This window comes from Anomalospiza imberbis, chromosome 3 (genome assembly GCF_031753505.1).
Source record: "Anomalospiza imberbis isolate Cuckoo-Finch-1a 21T00152 chromosome 3, ASM3175350v1, whole genome shotgun sequence".
NCBI classification, from domain to species: domain Eukaryota; kingdom Metazoa; phylum Chordata; class Aves; order Passeriformes; family Viduidae; genus Anomalospiza; species Anomalospiza imberbis.
In genome coordinates, this window is record NC_089683.1 from 61191472 (window position 1) to 61204038 (window position 12567).

Consider the following 12567-nt stretch of genomic DNA (forward strand, 5'->3'; position numbering starts at 1 on the left):
TTTTTAGCAGGCTTATAAGGGTTTTGGTTTGGTTTTGTTTTTTCTTTTTTTTTTTTCTTTTTTTTTCTTTTTTTTTTTTTTTTTGTACTTGGGACAGATCGCGTAGTGGACTTTAGCAAATAAAACTGGGAGACACTCTTAATTCCCAGGAATTTTAGTAAGCTGTATCTTGATGAAGTGTTGCTTTAAAGTACATATTTTCGTTCCAAATTGTCATTCTTTCAAGTTATGTAAACAGTTTTTCACACTACAAGAACATACAATTGGGGTTTTTTCATCTCTGTGCCCCCCCTAATTCTCAGCTGCTGATGATTATGAATTGATGTGATACCTAATTTCATCATCTTATCAAACAGTGTACTAACTTAAGATTCAGTATGGACAGGTAAAGTGTATTTTTAGTTGTAACAATCAGTACTTCAACAGCAAACAATGAATATAAATAAAAGTGTTTCTTCCCCAGCTTCCTTCTTTCTATCTTTTAACATATTTTATAGCATGTATCTAAGGGTCTAATTATAGGGACTGGGTTGCTAGGCAAAAAATTAGTATTTTGGGAAACTTCCTGTTCATGATACTTCTAAAAACCAATCCAAAGCTGTTTTCTAATAGTCCGTGTGCTGTGTAAATTAAACAATATTTTACACAGAGAGTCCATCACTAACTCCTTTTTTTCTAGTCTGGACAGCAGGCAAATGATTCCTCCTCTCCTCTAGTCTTCTTTTTCCCATGAAAAAATACCCCAAAAATCCCATATGTGCTTTGGAATAGAATTGGACTTTGCCACAAATTATAAAAAAATCTCCTGGAAAAGCTTAGAGAAGGACATCTTAGAAAAACTGCAGTGTGACAATGTGACAAGAAGAAATTAATTTTTATATATTTAAATGTATTAGAATGCATGAAACTAAAACTGGAGCATGCATGTCATTTTGATTGTAATTGGTGTCAAGATAATCACTGCATCTGATAAAGGAATCCTTGAACGGTGAGAGAATTAGGTTATTGTGTCTGTTGTATTATTTTGTGTCTTTGATGATAACAATCCTACATTTTCTTCTCAGGATAGTTTTTTGAGTTTACATCAATCAAGACATCACTTTCTTTCAAATTTTTCCAGAACCAAGAAGAAAGAGAAGAGAAAGGTATAATGGTATTATTTAATCCTGGTTTGAACAATGCCAAGAATCTATATTTAAGAGAGTCAGATCAGATCTGTCTCTATTAATCCTTCAGAGAGACTGAAAGTAGAGCATAAAGACCATGAAATCCACTTTGACTAACTTAAAATTCTTAGTGTTGTAAATTTTATTTGCTTTAAAAAACCCAAGGGATACTCAGCAGAATTGTGTTCATTTAGGTTACAATATTAATCCCTTCTTGTTGTATAATTGAATATAATATAATGCTTTTTTTCCTTTTTATTGCAAAAAAAACCTTAGCCAAAAGCAGAGAGTGAGAGGGAACCAATGTGTTCCACTTCAAAGGATGTGTAAATCTCCACTTGTGACTCTGATGTTAGAAATTTCTTAACAATCCCTGGGTTTTAACAAAAAATTGGTAACATTGTGCCTCTCCTATGGGAGTTCATATTTTTGTACAGTATTGGCGAGGGAGGAGTGTGGAGGGTAAGCAAGAGCACAAGGAAGAAAATAAATTTTAAAATAAAACCAAAGAAAGAAGTTAGCATAAATATATTCCCTAAGAGATTTTTATAACCCTTGCAAACACGTGGCATTGCTGACAATAAGGAGCTCTATCAAGAAATAGAACCCCAGTGTGCAAACTTCTTAGCATAATGCTGTGAGATATTTCAGTCATGGCTTGTGTGTCTGCTGCTCTCCTTCCTCTCCGGTGCAGGACTGCGCAGTGGTACATGGCCATCTCCACTAACAGTGAGATCCAGTCGAGGACCAAGCTTGCAGTTTAGGTATTCAGAGGCAAAGAAGCCAGTTGATTAACTGGCTGGGACTTAATAAAGGCAGGAATTTGTTAGGTTCACTAAGTTATCTGTCTGATTTATATAGCCAAAAGTCTTGAGTGCCACTGCAAAAAATGTTGGCACCCGAGACACAGAATCCTGTTTGGAGTTTGAAAATCCAATTCAAAACATAGAGGAGGTTGATTTGAATACTGGTTAAACTGACGTGTTCAGTAACTGAACTGGATTATGTAAAAGAACTCGAGAAAGAGGCAAACACTGGTTTTGGAAAGAGAGAAAAATGCAACAGTTAAGCTGCCCTTTGGCTCTCAGGAGAGCTGAGCTTTATTCTCTGCCTGACTCACTGGGGTCATTTCCTCTATTTATGGCAGCTTTGATATTCCTGAAACCACCATGCAGCATCAGCACTGTGTACAGGCAGGGGCATGAAGAAACCAGTTACATATTTCCAAACAATTTTCTAGTCGATTGGATAAGAATTTAAAGTGTTCTGCAGCTATGATTTGGTTTCTGCAGAAATCTGTTTTTATAATGAGCTGGTTACTGTTGTGCATCTCCTAAGGATCTGGTGGCTGAAATTCCCATGTTGAGAGTCTGTCATCAGATCTCTTGTCTCACTGCAGCAAAAATCTGGTCACTGAATAGAGATGTGTAGACCTTAATTACAGAAATACTGACAGTGCTCATAAAGGCAGTGTTCATTTGTCAAATGTTCTCACAGTTATAAGAAGAGCCTTGCACTGGAGAATCAAAAAATACATAAAAAACACTGGTTGAGCTGGCTTCACCCACTTGTGGAGGGGTACTTTTTGTTTTGGAGGTGATGAGGAGATTAATTATTTTGCGCAAAGTTTTGCTGTGGTTCTCCAGCAAAGGCAGGAGCCGAGAGGCTGGATCTCCAGATTTCTGGCCACCTACCCCAGCCCCAGAGATGCTTTTCTAAACTGCAGCTTGCTTCTACAGAATATGCAGCACTCTTCCTTAATTTGACTTCTACATTTGGGTATTCAGGAGCGCATGTGAGGCATAACTTTGGACAAGACTGGGTGTGCAGGCATGCTGCAGAGACACCACAGCAGCATTGTTTGTTATGGCCCAGTCTGGCCACGTTTCAGTAAATGGCAAAAGTCCCGTTGGCAATCTGGCCAGAGTTCCAATTATAAATCCCAAATTAGCATCTGGGGATGATGACATTATGGCTGGTCAGAGGCGCACTACGGATTTCAGAGCTGTTGATAACATATCAAGGCTGTCACATGGCTTGGACAGAATTCAGGTGGGGCTGCAGAGAGGAGAACATTTAAGGAGGGTTTTCTTTCATATGCCTGTATCTACTTGTTTTCTGTTCTTATCCTTTAATAAATTATATGTTTTATTACCTGATCAGTGTTTATAATACTCTCTCTTGGCAAGTGAAATATGCCTATATCTGTTTGGATTTGCCCACATTTACTTGAGAGGAAAATCACAGATCCCTTCCCAATTCCTGTGGTATTCTTACTGCCTTTAGTGACCTAGCAAATATATTTACAAGTTATTTTCTAATTTCACTGGATACCACATCTTTAGTGGTCTTAGTATGTGTTTCATCATAGAACTTTTAATAGTTACTTTGCTGTACTATTGTCCCTACTATTGTCCCTACTATTGTCCAGGAAAAAAAGTATTTCTGACTGAATTAAAAAAAAAAAAAAAAAAAAAGAAACAGCAAAAATTAATTATTATTTCCACGGTGTCACTAGAGCATGGCCTGGTACTTATGTCTCAGCCACTCTTACTGGAATGCTGCAACCTGAGGTAGCAGCAGGAATCCTGAACCACCGGACCATCTGACCAGGTTCTGCTGGATGACAGCCTGGGAGCAGAATTTCTACAGAGAAAATCTGCCCCTGGCCCACGTGGCCAGAACTAGAAACTTCCAAAATTATAGTTGCCAAGACAAAGGAGGCCTCTTTCAGTGACAGTCCAATAAATAGAGTGTCCATCCTGTGTGATATCTGCTGTGGCTCTAGGAGATGACATTTTTGTAACACAAAGAGGTTCCCACAAAGACAGTCAGGCTGAGATCAGACTGCCTGGAGAAATTGTACAGTTTCTTTTCAAGGATGATTTAATGAGGATAAAGCCATGAGTGAGCCGCTCTGAACACACAGCTTGACCCTGCTTTGGGAAGAAGGTTGCACCAAGACCTGGTTTGACTCCTCCACAGATATGTTCATGGGCAAGGGTGACTTCAGTCTTGGCTCTGATGTAAGATCCCACACCATGGTGGCTGCAGGGTGGGAGGGCTGTGCTGCTGGCACGCACTACTGGGCAGCAGAGGGTCCGTCAGAAGCTGCTGCGTGGCATGTACCTGTGGGAACGCTTCTGTGCCCACCCCGTGCCCCTGGCCATGCTCATATGGCCAGTGACACCAGTTTAGGGACCCTCAACAGTGGTGTGTGCTGCAGAGGAAGAAATTGGACTGGCATTTAACTTGTTGTGAGGAGGTGGCCACTATAAATTTGACCTGTGTATGCTAGTAGTACTGTCTACAACATAGTACGTCACCTGCTGAGAAAGCCAACTGTAGAATTGATTGTCAGGAATACGAGATGTATATTTTTCCTAATTGGCTTCAGTGCAATTATATCCAAAAGCCCTTTTCACAGTCATTCACAGAGCTTAACTGGTATAGTTTAATATTACAATCTAAAAAGGCCTGGAAGGAGAGCAGATATTAGGCTAGATTCCCGATGAATTATAATTATCACTTTGTGTAGATGGATGGAAAACATTTCTTATTAAATTAATCTTGTTACATAAATTAATATTGTGCTCTGGATAAAGTACTTCTGATTTCACATCTAAAATATTTTTAAGAGCACCAAGTTTGTGCCAGAGTTTTACTTGGCAGGTCAAATTGTCTTTTAAAATTACTTGACTTCTCAGTAGTATCTTATGATAGGTTTCTGCATTGAAGATGTTTGGCAATGACAGAATGATTCAAGGGTTGGACAGCAAATAAAGTCAAATATAATAAAATAAAACTATGCAACTAGCATAATTTCCTAGTTCTATGAGCATGGGGGATTCACAGTCTGAATGACAGGAATTCATAGCATGACTGTCACACATTTTCTTCCTGTATTAATTTCATCTCTGTCTGAGGGTGTTTGCGAGACATGAACCACTAATCTAATACTTTGAAAACAGGAAAGCTCATTGGCAGCTCTAGGGAAGGGAGTGAGATGGGTGAGGAAGGTGCAGGTCATTAAAGGTTTAAAAGTAAAGGAAGTGTGATCGCACAGGATTACTCTACGTGCGATCTGTTTGTGCTCTGTAAAAACCCAAAGATTTTTGTATATCTCACATTTCTTTCTCATTAACGAGACCTGCAGTGAATAAAGTAAACAGGCAAATGGAAAGATGTCAGCTGAAGATGTCAGGCTGCCTTTCAAGGAGTGGATTATAGAGTGGATTATAGACAGTCACTCCCCGATGACCGGCAGCTTCATGGCCTAGTACATGCAGCCAACACGTCAGGTGTTGAACATGGGCCTTTCCAACAGGCCTCATCTGACATTCAGTTTAAGTTTCCAGAGCAACTGGAGTCTGTGACTCCAACAGGGTAGGTATTTTTCAAGAGCATAAAGTGGGACTAGATGGCCACTTTCTGGCAGAAGATAGTGGGAATATTGTGTCAAGACACTCCGTGCATATGGAAGACCGCTCCTGAATTTTTCTGCATGCATGCCCTCTTGTGTATGCAGTACATTACAGCTTACCATATATATCAAAATTTGGCACTACTGTATCTCCCTAAACATCGCATTAATCCATCTGTCTGTCACCATGGTAACAAGGCTCCCTATTGATGACTGAAGAAGAGCCAGACCATTAAAACTAAATGTAGACTGTTTTAAAAAAAAAATCAGTAAGCTCACTTGGAATAGCACTACAGAGACACAAATGGTCAAAAATAGGCTAATATTTTTATGCATTATTTTTATAGATTATGTGTATTATGGATCTGAAATAAAGCCTGTTATTAAAATGATCCTTAAATCTGATATTTGCTTCTTCATATCTATATTTTATATAATCTGCTGAGCTCAATATTAAAAATTGTGCATTTTTTCAGAAATTTACATGATCCATAGTCATTCATCCCAGAGGATGGAAAGATGAAATTAAAATCTTAAAAACACCACATACAAAGCAGATTAGAAATATCGCTGAATATTTTACTGCACTTTTTCTTTCTCTTTCTCTCTTGCTTCCATACTTGTAACTTTGACAAAATAAAATCAGTAAAGTGCACACATTCATTAAAGGATCAATGTCTAACTGAGCACTGTTAGTTAGTTGGACCTGAGATTTTTTGAGAATCACAATGTTGTGGAAACTCTGACATTAATTACTGGATTTCATGAATCATTCTTGGGCAATGTATTTCCATTTCTTATTACACTGGCACCATACATGCTATTAATGGTAGACTTGAGTCTATAATTTTATTAGGCTTTAAAGAGGCCTTTGATTTTAGAGCTGAAATAGAACTTCAAGCTAACAGCTGACTTCTCATCTCCTTCTGTGTTCATTGGATGGTGCTTTTGGTTCTCTAGAAATGAGAGGACTAGAGAAAGAAATGGGAATACTGCCTTTAAGAACACTCTGTCACATTCACTGGATTGAAAGAATGAGTATTCTTGCTTATGTCAGGATTGATACCTGGTTTAAACTATGGCTCTGATCTTATAATAAACCTTTGGGTCAGGACATAGCTCACAAGGGTGCTTTATCAGCCCCATGAAAAGGTGACATGTTGGAAGGTCAGATGGGATCATTGCTCTGTCTGTGCATGGGGATACCGAGTTTGTACACGTGCATGTTGCATGGATGTATATCATGCAGATATTATTAAATATAATGTCCCAATGGGCAAACATGGATGGTTTGCCCTGTTACAGGGTATATGAGCCCCTGGAGGACATAAAAGATCAATTGAACCTGAAAGATCAACTTGGTAGAACCAGGAAGCACAGATGCTACTAAGCAGCCTAGAGTTTCTGATTAACATCTGACATTTAAAATGCTTTCAGCTCAGAAGAAGCCACAGAAACTTACAGGTGTGGAGGAAAGTTCCCTCGCTCTCTGTTTCCTTTCCTCACTTCCTCTTCAGGTAGGTGAAGAATTGTGATCCCTTGAACTGACAAAAAAGGGTATTCCTGTCTGATACAAAGCAGACAAGAAAGCAGCAGCTGAAGAGAGTCTTCCTAGTTTCATCTTTGACAGAAAATAAAAGTATAATTCTGAACTTTATAAATGCCAGGTTTGTGACATGTGGGTGGAGAAAGACATGACAAAATGATCTGACAGCAAATGCTTTTAGAGGGCATAAAAGTGGCACTTGGCCATGCAGATGATGGGCCCCTGTGATGTATGTTGTGATCTAATTTGTGTTCGTTCCAAGCAGTACATCGCTACCACTGGATCCAGCAGGCCTTCCAAAACAGTGGCAGCTACAAGCACAATTTCTCAGTGTTCTTCCAGTGAGCTAAGCTATCTCAGATTTTAAGGAGATCAATTTATTTTGCTTTCCCAAATGTTAAAACAACAATGTAGTATATTCTGCTGATACAATTAATTTCAAATAGTTTATTTTATAAAGAATAATAGAGGGCAATAGCATTCCTAAGGATGGAAGGAACTTTGCTTTTTTACTTACAAAATTATAAATTGTAGCAACTTTTCAATTAAACGTCAAAAGAGTCTTTTAGTGTTCAAAATTCAAAAGCCTTACCATTCTAATTATTACTGAAAAAAGAGTATGCTCTCTCAAAGAGACTATTTTTTAAAAGAGTATTATTTTCATGATTTTTAGAAATCACAACATTTCTCTTTGATTTTTTTAATTTTAATTGCATTTTTCAAGATCTGGACAACATATTTTGTCATTCCAGTGAATTCCTTCCTCTCTTGAAGGAAATGTGAAAATTTCCCTTTCTTCAAAACAGGAAATGATATGCCATTGTAATAAAAACTTGGTTTGAATCCTCACCTAGCATGAGAGAGTTATTTCCCCCCCAGCTGTATTTCTGTCTTCAAGCCATGCAGTAGTGATGTCCTCTCACTCCCAGTGTAAGAAATTTGAGTGTCTATAGAGGACACTCTTCTGCACTGCTGGTGCTTTTGGCTGCTAGTCATATACGATGGAGTGCCTTCAAAACCTGTTTTGGCACCTTCCCCTTTTAACAGCGACTTTCACCCTGTTAAACCCCATCCAAGGAGGAGCCACGTGGATTCTGTCAACCCACCAAGCAATAGAACTAGCCCAAGCAGCTTCCAGCCTCAGCATCCTTTATCCATGGTGGCCAAATCCAGTCCTTCTTTTCTGAAGTGGTCTCTGCATAGCAACACTAGATTGAGACTTAACACAATAAGCACCTGGGTTTATTTAATTCAAGGGGGTTAATTATGATGAACTCTTCTACTGCGAGAAGTACTTAGATCTACATGTATTGTACAACATGTTTTTATTTAAAATTTTCTGCTTGCCATCCATTTTGAGTGAGGTGTTTGAAGGCAGGTGTTTTCTTCCTTCATCTCAGCTTCATGGCTGGCTTCCTGGAGAGGGATAGAAGGGAATGTGAGCTGCCTCCATCTGGTGGGGATATGGAGCAGTAACAAAGCAGTGAGATACAGCTGATCTTTTGGAGTTTTTTGGGGGTTTTTTTTGGTTTTTTTTTTTGGTTTTTTTTTTTTTTTTGTATAGAGAGGAAACTTGCATTTGTCTTCTTGAGGAGGTGCAGAGGAAGGAAAGAAATTAGTACCTCTTTTTTGGATATGTATGAAGAGAACAATTATGCCCTGTAAGCACTGGTTGGAATGAACATTCATTAAAGTAATTCCTTTCTTGCCCTAAAGAGCCAGGTGGTGCTTGTGAGGCTGTGTTGTTGCTAACACATATTTGCCTACCATCCCAGGGCTCAGAGTTGCCTAGAGGCAGCAGCACTGCTGAGATAGATGTAGACAGACTAAAAGACATCAATTTACTAGGCTATTCCACATTGAAGGGTTCACCAAACCCTGCATACAGAGATGGTGTGGGATGTATCCAATCATAGATAGAATCTGGAATATTGACATTCCATGAATCCTGGCAGTCCATGAGGTCAACAAGCTGAGTGCACAGTCCCTCACAACACAGCACGTGTGCAGGTTGGCTGGGTACGGACACTTCATCCAAGGTGAAAAAACAGCATGCCTGAAATAAACACAAGTTCTCCAGCTTTGCTGAAGCTGAGGTTCTGCAGTGGGGGAGAGAGTGCCAGCTACCCACTCTGGAAGAGTAGAGAGCTGACAATGACTGATATTTTTTCTGTTCAGTGTAGTTGTAAGAACTGCATAGACACATCCTGTGGGAATGTGAATCCTGTCTTTTGTTCCGAGCAATGGGGGAGTCCATACTGGGCAAGAACTATCAATATTCTCAGTGTTGCTGAAGATTGTGTAGGGATATAAGCTGTGGAGATTGGCTTTGAAGATCGTGACTGAAAACAGACCCTTGGATTTGCTGAAGCTCATCTGTACTAGATGCCTCCTGAATATGCATGGCTGCCCAGAATGCCAGTTCCTGCTGAATGGCAGGTGCTAACTCTGAGACAGGCATCTGGCATGCAGAGAGCTTTTGATTATCTGCTGCTTGTTCCAAATACAGACCATAACATGGTGCCACAGGGAAAGTTAGTCTTCAAGATGCAAAACCTCATAAGTTATGAAGTTATTGGAAAAAAAATGTATTTCATGTAAGTCCAGAAGTTCTTGCAAGCTATTGAGATGTGCTATCTAGAGTTGGCCTATCTGGCTCAGGCAGGCTCAGGAGGGGCCTGAGATGCTGTCATGATTTCTTGAGCTGTTGCACAAGGAGCAGGTAGAGTGGTAGCCAGCAAGCAAAGCAAAATAACAGGAGGTGGGGTGCGTTTGTAGTGTAGGCTGCACAAAGGTGACGGGTGTGTGCTCGGCTTAGTGTGAGCAACACGCTGTGGTTCGGGATTGCAGTTAGAGCAGACAATTGCTGAGTGTTTTACATAATGCATGACAGGCAGGGCTCTGGCATGCGGATAAAAACAGTGTGGGATGGATTTTGCACTGAAATAAGCTCTGCGAGTGTGAAGAAAGCCAGCCCAGCTAGGGTTCTCCTAGTGGAGCCAGTCCGCTAGGAAGGCCCTAGCTTTGACCTGTGTGCCAAAAGTTACTCTGTGCCAGATGGCTCGGATGAAGAGAATCACAAAAAAAAAGGGAAGTTAAATTGAGTTCTCATAAATCCCTGTGAGCTGCCCGTTCATGCCAGCAGTAATTTGCTTATTTCTCTGTGGAAGAAATCTTCCTAATTGCTGTTATCTTCAGAAGTGGGAAAAAAAAAAAAAAAAAAGTAAGTTTTTAAGGTGTTCCTTCCAAGTATGGTGTCCCTAAAAATGCACCTGCAGTTTCTCCCACGGGCAGTGAATGCCAGGCTTTTCTCCTGTCGATGTCCTCTGTCCCTAATCCTCACCTCTGAAGTAGCCACCTGAAGATTCAGCCATCAACTTTACCAAGCATTCACCACCTCTGAGGCATCAAGGGCTGATGCTGTCTGCATGAAGGACTCTCAGTCCTCATGGAAGAAAACTTCATTCTTCTATATGAAACCCCACTTAATACATTTCTGCATCTAAATATTTATGTTTGTATCTCAATGTTAAATTTTTTTCCTGTTTTATTCCCTCTAGTATTCTGTACCTACACTCCTCTTAATCAAATAAAACATACCAGTTCAGAATGCCTCCAAGACTAATCTTTGCATATTATTTTTTGCATGAATAATTTTCTTTAGAATTCTGAATAGTTTTCCTGGATTTGCTAGTTACAGTTTTATTGGTTTAAAATGTGATTATACTCCAGACTGCCATTTGTTCATCAGAATTAATTTAGATGAATGCTAATAGATTAGCACTAGAGTTAGATTAAACTAACTCTACAAAAAATCAGATTTATAAACTCATTCTCCTGTTATGGTGTAAAAAAGCATATGTTCCAAAGTATTTACAATCGTTCTTAGAGCCTTGGCCAAAACATTCTCTTGACCATGTGAATAATCCTCTAGCTTTTCTTATAAAAAGTTCTTGAATTTTTTAAGAATAATTATTGGTTCAAATAACTAAGGTCAATAAATCTTAAAGGAAAAAATAGAAATAGGTCTAATGACACCCAGATGGACATATTTGAAGAAGACAAACTTCTGAGAACACTTAAAAGTGAGCCATTATGTTGATTTCAATATGGAATATGCATTTATTAAGTGAAAATTAGATTTCCATCAGAAGATGTTGTACTAGTAGCAGAAGTAATTGCTAAAACTCTGCTTCCATAAACACATGCCCAGTCAGGCACACACTTCTGAGCAAAGTCCATCCATTTAAGTGTTTACAGAAATATCAGAATGATCACTGTAGTAAATACATGAACAAAAATAGAAGAAAATATGTTTTTATGCCTCTGACCACATTTGTGTATGATCAGTATCACATTTCTGTTAATTGTCAGACTTCCTTTCTCTACTGCAGTGTTGTCAGCCATATGATTCATGAGTCATATCTAGTCTTTTGTATACAGAGCTCATTGAATATTCAGACTCCTCAGAGTATAAATTACCACGTAAATGAACTAATTTTTTTTTAATCGTGTTTGGTGAGGGGGAAGGGAAGGAACTCAAGCTTTCCAAATTTGAAATTAATTCAGTCATTGCAGTGCTGCACCCCTGAGCAGCAATCCTGTCTTATTCTTCTGAAAACAATAGCTCTGAGAGGTGTAAAGTGACCTGTTCTCCCTTATTCTTTTTACCCATTGTTTTATGTTAGGAAGGTGTTGGTATGAAACCCAAGACCAACCTTGCTGTTTGCTGAGATAAAGTATATGTAGTGAGGGAGGGCAGGTCTTGAACAGACACAAAACCAAGTGGAAGGCAGAAAAGGGAAAGAAAAGAAAGGCTTAAGAGAAAAGCAATTATATAATACTAAATCTTCATTAATGATGCTGCATGTGACAATTGAGAGATTTTCACAAGCAGTTAGCTCCATTCTGAGATGGCCTAGATAAGGCCAATGAGGCAAGTAGCCCCACTCTGGGATTCACAGAAGTCTCTAATTGCCTGATTCCTCCAGGAAAACTTCTATGTATTTTGTGTTAATCCGTATAAGCACATATCATGGATGTGTTCCACTGACAGCAATGGATGGTTCTTCTATAAATGCTCAAAATGTGTAGTCCAAAACAGTGAAACAGCCCACAACTATATTATGAAGAAGGCTTTTCTCAAAATGAGTGTCATGCTCCCACATAAGTTGGATGGAGTCACTTTCTTGCACTCCACAGCAAAGCTAAGTTCCTACTTTCCCACAGTATTGTGAGTGGGCGTTTACTGAGGCAGCAGAGAAGAGAAGGAAGAGGCACAAGGAAATATACACAGAGGGGGGCAAAAAAGGTTGTATATGAGATAAACCGGAGCATATTTGCAATTGTTTTGTCAACCAGAAATACAGTTCCTTCTATAGCCTCAAGCAGTAAACGAGAGGGAAAAAGAAAAGCTGTAAAAGGGGTATTTT

At 39.2% G+C, this 12567-nt stretch overlaps 1 long non-coding RNA gene across 1 annotated transcript; it reads left to right on the forward strand.

The window, feature by feature from the left end:
* The first annotated feature begins 183 nt into the window (after positions 1–183).
* Positions 184–7725, forward strand: LOC137470890 (uncharacterized). The gene is made up of 3 exons (XR_010997298.1): positions 184–385; positions 1065–1145; positions 6066–7725. It is a non-coding gene; the product is annotated as an uncharacterized lncRNA (long non-coding RNA).
* Positions 7726–12567: the final 4842 nt, after the last annotated feature.